This window comes from Streptopelia decaocto (genome assembly GCF_964273445.1).
Source record: "Streptopelia decaocto genome assembly, chromosome: 1".
Taxonomy (NCBI): Eukaryota; Metazoa; Chordata; class Aves; order Columbiformes; family Columbidae; genus Streptopelia; species Streptopelia decaocto.
The window spans coordinates 84,748,748-84,761,007 of record NC_138663.1 but is presented as its reverse complement, the minus strand read 5'-3'; positions in this window follow the sequence as shown (position 1 = coordinate 84,761,007).

The window sequence follows — 12,260 nt, the reverse complement described above, 5'->3', positions numbered from 1 at the left end:
GTTGAAAATAATTTTAGTATTTGAAATACACTCACTGTGTCTGGTATTGACTTAAGCATGGTGCATGTCTTGCTCTCTTGGAGGATTTACTAAGATTGCCCACATCAGGCATTGCAGTATCTTAAAAGTTGTATGTCTGGCCATGGAACAGTAATTCAAGCATGCAAGTAGGTAAGTCAGCTTTCTTAAACAGCCAGTGAATAAAGATTGGACCATTTAAAGGTGATTTGGCTATATCTTTACTGTAATGTTAGCTTGCATCCAACAGGATACACAAAGCCCTAGCAGTTCAGTTGTCCATGCTTACTCATGTATTTTTTTCCTCTGTAGTTTGCTCTGGGTTGATTTTGGAGCTTCATGGAGAAGCTTGGACAAGGGTTTGTTGGAATGTTGAGTTGTGTTCAAGTTCTGCCCCTTCAAGCAGGATTCACGCTGCTGCTCCAAACCAGTCTGAACTACTAGTCTGTCGTCAGTCCCCCCGAAGTGTTACAGTGGGGTCTCATGTGTTGCACCTAAGTTTCATTGCTAAAGTACGCCATACCATACCTAGTGTGCTCCTGCAAAATACTTCATGTGGTAGTCTGCAAAATAGTTCTTCAGTTTCTGGTGGTCAAAAACTATATAAAAATGTACTTTCCTGGTAATGCATCTTTGCTGTTGCTAAGCTGCATTATGCTGGGATGTGATCCTATCTAGGATACTTCAGGACTTCATGGAAACTACACATTTACATTTACAAGATTCCAGAGCAGCCTGTCTCTAAATCCAGGACTGCAGCTGACTTTCTGGAACAGCTTGCCACACCTGTTTTTTTTCATGAGAACTTGGATGGGACCTGTGGCAAAAAGGGCACTGAGTACTTTGTAGTAAGGCATGTCCCTTTCTCAGGACTGGGGCTGCTCTACGAAACTTTCAGGAAATGCTCTAGAGCCAGGCCTCTGTGTTGCTCCAGGTGCCAAGTCTGATAAGGAAGGGCCTTCCTTCCAGGTAGATCCAAAGCTCCATAAGAATTGCAGGCTGGTGACTATCTGCAGTAGTTCAGCTGTGCTATTGTATGCTGTGCGACTACCCAAAATGTTGTCACAGCCAAGGTGCAGAGTTCTGGTAAATATGTTTTTGTGATACTAGTTTTTGGTTTAGGTGGGTGTCCAAAATTTTGGTGGAGGATGAGAGCACAGCTAGGAGATATAGACCATTTAAGATGCTAGCTCTGGCAGCAAAGGATAAGAGAGAATGCAGGACATGGAATCACTGATTGGTCAGCAACTCCTTCCAGCCTTACCACATTATTCTACCTCCCCATCCTCATACTGCCTGGGACCTTGTTAATGAATTAGAGGTTCACACGTGAAGGACTCTTGCTCTGATTAGGTAGATGAAGTAACCTTGCATAATCAGCAAGAATTCTGCCTAGTAAGAAAACATCTCATAACTTGGTTAGTCCTGGTTACCATACTGTAGAATGTGTGCATGTCCTGGAAGAAAATGATGAAGCTTTCTTGACATCTGTTCCTGATTTCTGCATTTGATTGCGGGCTTCACCCACTTCCCAGCCCCCAGTGTCTATTCATCAGCTGAGGTGAACCAGATGCAATGGCTGTTTCAAATTGATATGACATGCTTTCAGAGAGCAAACATTCCATGGGATTTCACTAACAATACTTGCATGAATATTGTTTATGCACACAAGGCATGACCTGTATGATTTGGCAGTCTATTTCTGTCACCAGGATTCTCTCTGAGCATCTTTTTCCAGTCCTGGATCCAAAACCACTTGTACAATCACCAGAAAAAGTCTTTTCACAGTTGTGGTAGTTTAGCTCTTTCCTGGACAGTTTGTTTACAAGGTGGGATGTAACATGGAGTTTAGTACAACTGGTGATCAGCCAGAGTTAGAGTTGTAATTTCAGAGTTAGGGACCAGCCCATGTACAAGTCATAGCTTCTGCATCATAGCTGGGACAGGGAATCAAGGACATGGAATTCCACCACGTAGAGCGCACTATTTTCACCAAAACAGTATTAGCACATTATTGCAGTAACAGTCTAGGAGTTTAATTCTAACAGGCTATCTCAAAGACAGTTCTACTGAAATAGTATTGTTCATTAATTGTGAAGCCACAAATCAGGATCATGATATAGGCACATTTCTAATGCAAAAAGAGTTCCAGCTGGTTCTAGAGCAATTTCTGCAGCCCATATTAAAAATGTCATCCCTGGCAGTATGTCATCAATCCACTCCTGGTTCTCCCCAGGGAGTAGTGTCACAGGAAATTTCTCTGTCACAAAAATGTTCAGCATGTTGCTGCTGGTCTTAAATAATAATTACAGACTCTAGACTGAATCAAACCCTTAGTCCATGTTGTGCTAAAACCAAGCTGGAAATAATGTAAAGGGAACACAGATTAATTCTTTTACAGTAGAGACAAATGAGCGCTTTCTTTCCTCACATGCTGATTGCCAACACACCCTTCTGCAGTGATTAGCTTGCAGTCCATGAAACTGCATTGTTCAGTTGGGCTAACAGTGTCTTCTCTACTACGTGCAGGGACAATTACCCTTAGTTTTTCTGCTTTACTGTCCAGGTAGGCTTCCAAATAATCCTTCTTCCCATGGGACAGACTCAAAAGAATGAACCCAGCCTAAGTAACCACATAGCAAAACTCCTCAGGATCAGATGGCTTTCTGGGTTGCATCTGAAAAATAAAGCACTGTACTGTGTACGCCCAAATCCTAGGAAAAGTTTTTTTGTGTTTTCCATCCTCAGACTCATCTGAGTAGGGACATCAAGCCCATCAAGCGCGGACCAGATGCTACTCTGTCATTGGTTACCTACTGAAGATACTGGCAAGACTTTTGGGGTGAAATGAGAGCCTTGGCTAAGAGGAGCATGAACTTACTTAGAGGACCTCAAGGACTGTGGAGAGACCAAGTGGCACCAAGTAATGCTCCACTGGCAGTTCCAGGAGCAGGAGTCCTGGGAAAGGGACGTGTCCAGATAACTTCTATTGGAGCATTTTGGCTCTAGCCCATTCCCATTGCCTAGTTAGCAGCCATTGAAACAGCCTCTACTAGTGATGAGGGAAAGAGGCCACTGCTGAGTGCCTCTCCTTCTCTTCCCCTCCTCTCAGATGAGCCAGAAGAGAACAGCTTGGCCTGCAGAAGGCAAGAGCAGACAAACATCTTTCCACCTCTGTCTCTTCTGTCTTTGGATGACATAGGTCAGTAAGTGAGGATGGAGAAACCTGCTGAGGAAGGATGCTGAGAAGGAGATACTTCGTAAAAATCTAGGCTCTAGCTCACTTAAATTCATGTTATTGATTTGCTCTGCCAATAGAGAAGCATGTTGGTCTTCATTTCCTCCAAAATATATTTCCTAACCTCCTGAGGAAATACCTTTGGCCTATATTGGCCCTGTCTTTACTGTTCTCCCTGTTGCATGCTGGCATGTGATATGCCTGGGACTTTAGGTTTCATTACTGCTTGTAGGTCAAGACTGGCCACATTTTGCAGTGTTTCTGAAGGAATAAACATATTTAGTATCTTAAAGGTGTCTTATCTTTCTTGCCTCTCCTAGCTTTTTTGGGTTTCTTAACATTTTTAAGCACTCATCTCTCTTTTATTGGCTGATCTCTTCTGCAGGCAGTGAGTATTTCACCATAAATGTTAGGTTTACATGCACAGTGCACCTTCCACCATGTAAGCTTATCAGCCTCATGAACTGCTCTTTCTCCTAGGTGACTATAAGCAGTGGATCCCAAATTCTGCGCTGGGAGAAGCTGACCTAAAGGGTCTTTTTTGACAGATATGAAACATGGTATATATCATGGCTATCTCAGTGACCATGACATTTGAGAGAGTGGCAGTCAAGTGATCCAATAGAGTTTGCTTTGAATGTTCCTATTGTAATGGCCCTGTGGGAGCTAAAAGTCTAGTGGGATGGACCTACAGGAGCCTGTCTACTGGCAGCTGTGCACATACAAAATCACCAGGAAGGGCATCCTCACCTAGGTATGTTCCTATCTGTAAGCAGGAGGACCTTTCTGACCTGTCTGTGGAAGAGCTTGGCACTCAATCCTAATGGCTTGGCACTGAGACATCCTAAAATAATGCAGATCTCAGTAATTTGTTTGTGCCTTCCCATTGCTTCCTTGAATTTTCTTAGTTAATAGTTCTATAATACTGGTTAATATCTATAAGTTTTCCTTACTCCTCCTGTTAAAACTGTCTGGAAACATAGCAGTAACAATTTATAAGCTCTATGACATGAAAAATGTGCTTTTATAGCTTCCTTGTCTGGAATTTCACCAGACCAAACACAATAGACTGAGAGTGGATGTGGGAATGGGTGGCTGAGGCTGGGTAGTGCCTTGCCTTTATACTCAGTTTAACACCTCAACATGTTGTATTTAGGCTTCTAAAATCTCTAATCTCCAAAATGAAGGCATCTGTTGATTTTAATGAATGTCTAGAGGTTAATAGTGCTTAAATGCAGGTGGTTTGACTCACTCTGCTTGAAGACACTTAGGTCTGTGACTTAAAAATTCAGTCTTGTCCTTTGATTATAGTTATCCAGAATGGAAACAAGAAGTGGTGTTTCTACTAAATGAAGTAGCAACTATAAATTAAGGAATGCAAGCCAGTTCACCAGAATTGGAAAAACTAGCTGTGGATGAATAATTTCTTCTTACTGTTGCTGACTACTATATGATAAAGTTATGTCACAAAAAGTGCAAGCCTATGTGTAACAATAAGCCTGATAATGTTGAATGCTTACATTTCACAGAATGCTCAGGAGTCAGACTTCAGGATACTGCGTGATGCAGCCGTTCTCACGTTCTTCATCCAGTGTAAGCAGTTGTTGTAGTAGTTTGAGGGAAAATGAAACATCTGAGGAAGAGGAGAATGACAGGGTGGGTGTATGAACTCTAACAAACAGGCTACCCTCCCTGATTTTACCAAGTGCTTTATTAAAACACGTCTTCTTTGCCCTCTCCAGGAGCTGATGTGCTCTCTTAAGGGCCTTCCAAAACAGGATTCAATGGTTCAGACTATGTGGCTGGATGACAGTGACTGCACACCCAGTACTTCCAGCTCACCAGGTAAAAAAGAAAGAAAGAAAAACAGAAAAAATCCTCTGGTTATGCTTCTAGAAACATATGTGATGTTGAGCTACAATCATTTTGGAAAATCTTTCGTATGCCATCCTTGAGATTTGGGAAAGCATAGGTAGATAATAGGCTGAGAGAAACGGGAGAGAAGCCAGCATGCAAATCCTAATGGGGAGTGGAGAATGGGAAGTGTGTTCCAGTAGCATGAATAAATATTGCTGTACACACTGCAGAAGGAGCTACAGTAGATTGCAAAGAACGAGTGTGTTCATGTGTGAGTGTGTTCATGTGTTTCTATGGAGAGCATATATCTTTGTTGCATTTCTGAATGCAGTACCCATACTCCTTTATAAACCATCCATGACCAAGAATAATAAACTGAAGAAACAACACAGTTAAGCTAAACCGAGAACAAAACACCTTGGGGCATGGAGAGGCACCTGAGTTTTGCCCTTTAGTGAGCTAAACAATAAATATTCAGCCACAGTAACATACTGTGGTAAAATCAGACTGAACTGATTTTTTTACGAAGAAACCTAAGACATTTAGGATGCCCACTGTAAGACTGGATGTTACAATGAATGATTCTAGAATTCCTACCCATGTATACATTCTTGGATTCCCTGTTTTGCCATTCAGATGTGAGAGCAAAGTTACAGAAAAGAAAAAAAGAATCGGCAGCAGCATGTGGCCATTATGCTGCCAGAGCTGATTTTCTGAGTTGACTTTAAAGCATTAACATGTCTCATATGCTACAGCACATCACATGAGGCACAGGTGACTTTCCCACCAGCCTCAAGGCCAGGGTATAAATTCAGATATAACCCCCTTAACAGTTTCTTGAAAACACTTCTAGATCAGCTAATATGCACAGTTGTTTTAGATGTGTTTTTATTCGGTTACTTGGTCTATCAGTCACTACCTACAAACATGTATAATAATTAAATTTCAAAGTACTGTAGCTGGGATACATACAAAATGGAGAATAACCCTGGTACTGCAAATTCGTATTGTTTAAAGCCACAGTTTAGCAACAAATGGCAGTGATTTACCAGGTTTGTTTTTAAACCTCAGAGTTTTAAATTACATTATGAACCTGGGAAAGGGGATAGTCTACCTTTGAAAAGCTTCTGAAACATAGTTGCACCTAATCTGTCCCCTAGAAAATATTGGTATGATCACGTATAGTTCAAAAAGAAAATAACATTCCAGTGAAGGTCATGGTTTATCATCTTACTGCAGGAATCCCTCATTAGCTGAATTTTACAACTTTCTTAACTTTCCTGATTGATGGTGGATAGGTATGCCATCAAAGTCATTCATCTGGTCCTTCTGGCACCAGCTCTTTAATTCAAACTCTTTTGATTTTCCTCTGATTCAAAGAAAAGTTCTAATACAGATTTGCTGTTGCATTCATAAAATCCCAGAAACTATACTATTTATGAAATTGCGATATCTAATAATTTTAAACGATCCTTAGTGCATAGGATGGAGGATCACATAAGACCAAATTAAAATGGCGTAAGAAAGAAGGCTGTTATGTTAAAGACATCATACTCATTTCTGGTGAAATGTGTAGGGTGAATATAAGCAGATGATTACAGAAAGCAAAATAATGTTTTAAGTTTGTGAATTTTCCGAAGTGTTTCAGCCATGGTGTTGATACTTGATGATAGGCAAATTCCTTAAACCCTGAAGTCAGATGTAGGATACTTAAGGGAGGGGGCAGAGGGAGGATAAGGAAGAGATACTGTCAGAACATAAGATTCGACTGCTTCACAAAATGTATTATTAAGGATAAGGCATTCAGATTGCACAGGTGTACTCAGTAATGGCATTTCTTAGCTTGACTGCATGACCCTGTCACCTACTGCAACCTGCTGTATTATTTTAAACAAGTTTTTTTGTATAACAGTAAACCTATACATAAATTGAAAAAGAGACTGATGGAAATATTTGGGGAAGTTGAAGAATTACTTCATTACTTGTTAGATAACTATAGACACAGCTTCTTTAGGCAAGAAGCTATAGTTGCCACAGCTGTGGCATTGAAACACAGTCTAGAATCAGTAGCCAATGATTTTATTGAGTGATATGCAAGCCAAGTAGTCACTTTGCTTGTGTTTCAAGCTGGAATGATAAGTAGGTCAAGGTAACATTACTCAAGTTGGGTGTAGATACATTGCTTTCACTCTTACCTGTGGATGAGCCACAGATCCGTGAAAAGTTTGGGGTAAAACCAGCTATGTGTTCAGCTCCTGGGATATCCTTTTGATTATTTCTTTATTGTTCTGTGCTTGGCTCCCTTCTAGGAAGCAGGTTGCTTCCTTCCAGCAGTGTTGCTGGCTCCACTAGAAAAGGAGAAGGCAGCAAAGCAGATGCTCAGCACCAGATGTCAGTAAGTGCTTTAATAAAAGATTTACTTATCACTTGCACAGAGATAAGGATGGGAGGAAGAGACTTAATTTAAGAGACTTTACTTGCTGAGAGTTGAAAGCACAATAAGAAGGTGCTTGCAGGGGAAGGTTAAAGAACTGCCTTGTTCTGCAGGCCTCCATGTTGTGCTGTGTGTGAGGTCACCGCTGGAGGACTGTCTCGGTGCACACTGGGTGAGGAGCACAGGTATCAGACATGGAGAAGTGCTGTAGACCTGTGGTTCAGGGTGGAGACAGGCCGCTGGGCCATCCTTGGTCTCACTGAAAGAGTACAGCAAGTATTGTAAGCCTTCACAGTAAATACAGTTAATCCTATACCTTCTTCCTCAAATGATCTTCCATGGGCAGCTGGCTCTGGACTGTTTAATCTACCTTTCTTGGTTGCCTGCTCCCTCTCAGGGGACAGCATTTCTCATTGAAACACCTCTCTCTGCCCTAAGTCTATGTTCAGTTTTATTCTCTCCTTTATTGTCGGGTTTCCTTTGCTCAGATGCCATCTACCTTTCTCTGCAGCTATTCTCTGCTTCCTATGGTTTCATTATTTTACTGAACCACTTTCTTTTCCTCATTTTGTGACTTTGAACTAATCTCTATGCTTGCTTGTTTGCTTTCCGCCTAGTATTGGTGGAACCTACATCTCCATTCCAATTTCACAGCTTTTCAAGACATGGGAAGTAGGACTGGATGTCCTACTGAGGTCTGTGATAGAGCAAAGGGGAACAGAACTCCAAGTTTGTTCCCTAGAGTTCATAGTCCAGTTTTGCCTGTGTCACTGAGAGTCTCTCTTTTGGCTTGAAGTCCCTTTCCTTGCCCAGTACTTTCTCTGGCTTGACAGCTAAACAGCATGCTACTTTGCAAGTGATATGAGACTCTCAGGAGTTAGTTTGGTATATAGCTAAGTAGAAGAGGTGTCATCTTTATGGAAGAAAATTATTCCAGCTATTCCTAAATAATTGGCAGTTCTTATTAAGGCTTAACATCTACCCCAATGCCTAGTAAAAGGACACAACAGTTTAGATCCTCAATGTTTTTTCAAGTAATGCTCAGCTTTTAGCTGCCCTGGTGGTATTCAGAGCAGCCAGATAACAGTTCAACTCAGTGTGGTGGCAGCCATTGGTGTCACAGCAGAGTGACATTTACAGACAGCAGATCTGAAAGTGAAGCGATGTAAAGAAGCTGGTACTCAGTGATGAGACTACTGCCAAAGATAAGTACTGAGAATGACAGTAGAGCTGCCAGCCACTGTTTACTGGGATAATCATCAGAGTGTCTGCCAAGAGCTTGTGCTCACAATCAGGTCTCTGTAACGCAGGAGTAAGGTTGCCTAACCAGGAGGCAGAACTTCCTCAAAGCTCTGCTCCCAAGCAGGCAACTTTTGCACAAAGCAAGTATAGGGTCAGAATTGCAACAATATGCATACTCACTGATATAAATGCAAAGGCTGTAACCACTTACTAGTCACAGGCAATAAGTAACGTAAGGAAAAGCCTGAATTTAGATTTTGCTAATCTTCGTAGTGTTTAAGTACTATTTTAGTACCCAAGGCTTTGAGCATTTAATTTCCAGTGATTTCAAGTAGGTCTAAGGGCCTTTAAGGTAATTTTGGGAAATACGTATCTCATTCAGTCCATCTGCCAAATCAACAATGTTCTGTCACAAAGGCTGTATTTTTTCAGCCAAGCTTGTTCAAAGGACAAAGTTTCTTAAGACCTTGGCTTTCAATATATTCCTTGCATTCTCCCCAGCTGAGTTCATTACCTTCACGAAACTTCATTTTACCCATTTATGAGACAGCACTGCCCATGGCAGTGGCCCCAGGTCAGTAAGGTGATCTAGCTTAAAGTTATGTTTCAGTCATTCAATTTTTATCACAACCTCAAAATCTGTTTGATAGCACAAATTGGAGACTAGCAGATTTCAAGGGGAAAATGGTAAAAAAAATTTTTTAACATGGCTTCAAGGGACTCAGAGAAACCTATGGCATCCACATAGATAGAAGCATTGAATTGTTTTGGTTGGAAAACACCTTTAAGATGATCAGGTCCAACCATTAACCTAACACTGTCAAGTCCACCTCTAATCCATGTCCCTAAGAACCTCATCTATGCATCTTTTAAACACCTCCAGGGATGGTGACTCCACCACTTCCCTGGGCTGCCTGTTACAATGCCTGACAACCTCTTCTGTGAAGAAATTTTTCCTAATATCCAAACTAAACCTCCCCTGGCGCAATTTGAGGCCATTTCCTCTTGTCCTACCACTTATTACCTTGGAAAAGAGACTGACACCTTCCTCATGACAACCTCCTTTCAGGTAGTTTTATAGGGTGATAAGGTCTCCCCTTAGCTGCCTTTTCTCCAGGCTAAACAGCCCCAGTTCCCTCAGCCGCTCCTCATCAGACCCCTCACCAGTTTCATTGCCCTTCTCTGCACTCTCTCCAGCACCTCAATGTCTTTCTTGTAGTGAGGAGCCCAAAACTGAACACAGTATTCAAGGTGGGGGCTCATCAGTGCTGAGTACAGGGGGACGATCACTTTTCTAGTCCTGCTGGCCACACTATTCCTGATACAAGCCAGGATGCTGTTGGCCATTTTGGCCACCTGGGCACACAGCTGGCTCATGTTCAGCTGGCTGTCAACCTCCACCCCCAAGTACTTTTCCACCAGCCAGCTTTTCAGCCACTCTTTCCCAAGCCTGTAGCGTTGCATGGGGTTGTTGTGGCTTAAGTGCAAGACCCAGCACTTGGCCATACTGTACCTCATATAGTTGGCCTCAGCCCATTGGTCTGGCTGGTCCAGATCCCTTTGTAGATCCTTCCTGTCTCTGTGCAGGTCAAAACTCCCACCCAACTTGGTGTCACCTGCAAACTTACTGAGAGTACACTTGATTCCCTTGACTACATCACTGATAAAGATATTAAACAGAACTGGCCCCAATAGTGAGTTCTGGGGAACACCACTTGTGACCAGCTGGATTTGACTCTGCCCACCACAACTCCTAGTGTCTGGCCATCCAGCAAGTTATTTACCAATGAAGAGTACACCAGTCCAAGCCATGACCAGCCATGTTCTCCATGAGAATGCTGTGGGAAACAGTGTTCAAGGCTTTACTAATGTCCAGGTAGACAACATCCATAGCCTTTCCCTCATCCACTAAACACATCACCTCGTCACAGAAGGAGATCATGTTAGTCAAGCAGGACCTGCTTTTCATAATTTTTCATGGTTACTGGGACTGATTGCATGGTTGTCCTGTGCATGCCATATGATGGCACTCAAGAAGATTTGCTCCATAACCTTCCCCAGCACTGAGGTCATGCTGACAGGCCTGTATTTCCCTGGATCCTTCCGGCTGTTCTTGTAGATTGGCATCACATTTGCTAACCTCTAGTCAACTGGGACCTCCCTGGTTAGCCAGGACAGCTGATAAATGATGGAAAGTGGCTTGGTGAGCAGCTGTGCCAGCTCCCTCGGTACCTTTGCGTGGATCCCATCTGGCCCCATAGACTTGTGCATGTCTAAGTGATGTAGCAGGTCGTTAACCATTTCCCCTTGGATTATTTGGGCCTCATTCTGCCTCCTGTCTTCCAGCTCAGGGGGCTGGGTAGCTGGATCACAACTGGTCTTACTATTAAAAACTGAGGTAAGAAGGCATTAAGTACCTCAGCCTTTTCCTCATCATGATAACTTCCTTGTCATTCTAACTCCTAAATGAATGTAGCCTCTTACATATCTTACGAAAGTTTCATTCAATTCCAGGCTGGATTTGCCCAAAGACTAATGGGTGTGCTGGTGGAAAGGAGGAAGGAGTTTTCAAATTACAGGATATTTCCTGAAGAGCTGAAAGAGGTGTAAGAAGAACAAATGATACTTCCACAATACTTACAGCTGTAAGAACATGAGGGATATAGATTATTTTTCTGATGCTTTGGTCCAGGATTTGCTGTTCAAGTGAACACGCATGAATATGCTTTACCTTAAAGTTCAGAAAGAAACAAAAAATGGAATTCCAGCTGCTGCTAGTTCTTCTGCTTCCTTCAGTGATGTGTCAGAGACAGATAGGAATCATTGAGAAATCAAGCCTCATACGAACCAAATTCATTTGAGTGTGTTATTCCCAATCAGCCAATATAGGACCAGCTTCAAACTATTTCTAACTACTGTAATTAGAAGTGAGAGTGAAAAATGAAGTGTTTTGGTTTAAATGTTGTTTGCCTATCTTTCCCACTGCAGTCTATATGAGGGGAAGCCCCTCATTGCCATAACCAAATCATTCTTGGATAGGCAGCAATTAGGCAATCCTTGAGGAAGCAAAACACAGTCTGGTTCAGTTACCAACTAAACTTACATGGGATTCACCACTGTCCTCCACAGACATTATTGTAAAACTGATGTTAGTCAAAACCCCCTGCAAGGTCTGGGGTTGGTGCCTGAGAATCCATGTGTGTGGTGGTCTCCTCAAATGTCAGTCACTGCAGAGCAAGGTGTGTAAAATACTGTCCAGGAGGGCAACAGTTTCCTTCAAAATTTCTGATTGCTTTCCCAGATTTTTCTTTGGGCTTGAGTTGTCCCTCTCTCTTCCACTTTTCTCTCTCGCGTCCACTCCAACTGCCATGCTACAGACTAAAAGGAAGCATGAATATCTTGTCCTGTAGTTCTACTGTCTATGTAGTACCTTTGACTTAAAATAAAAGGAGAATGTGGCCAGCTTTTCTT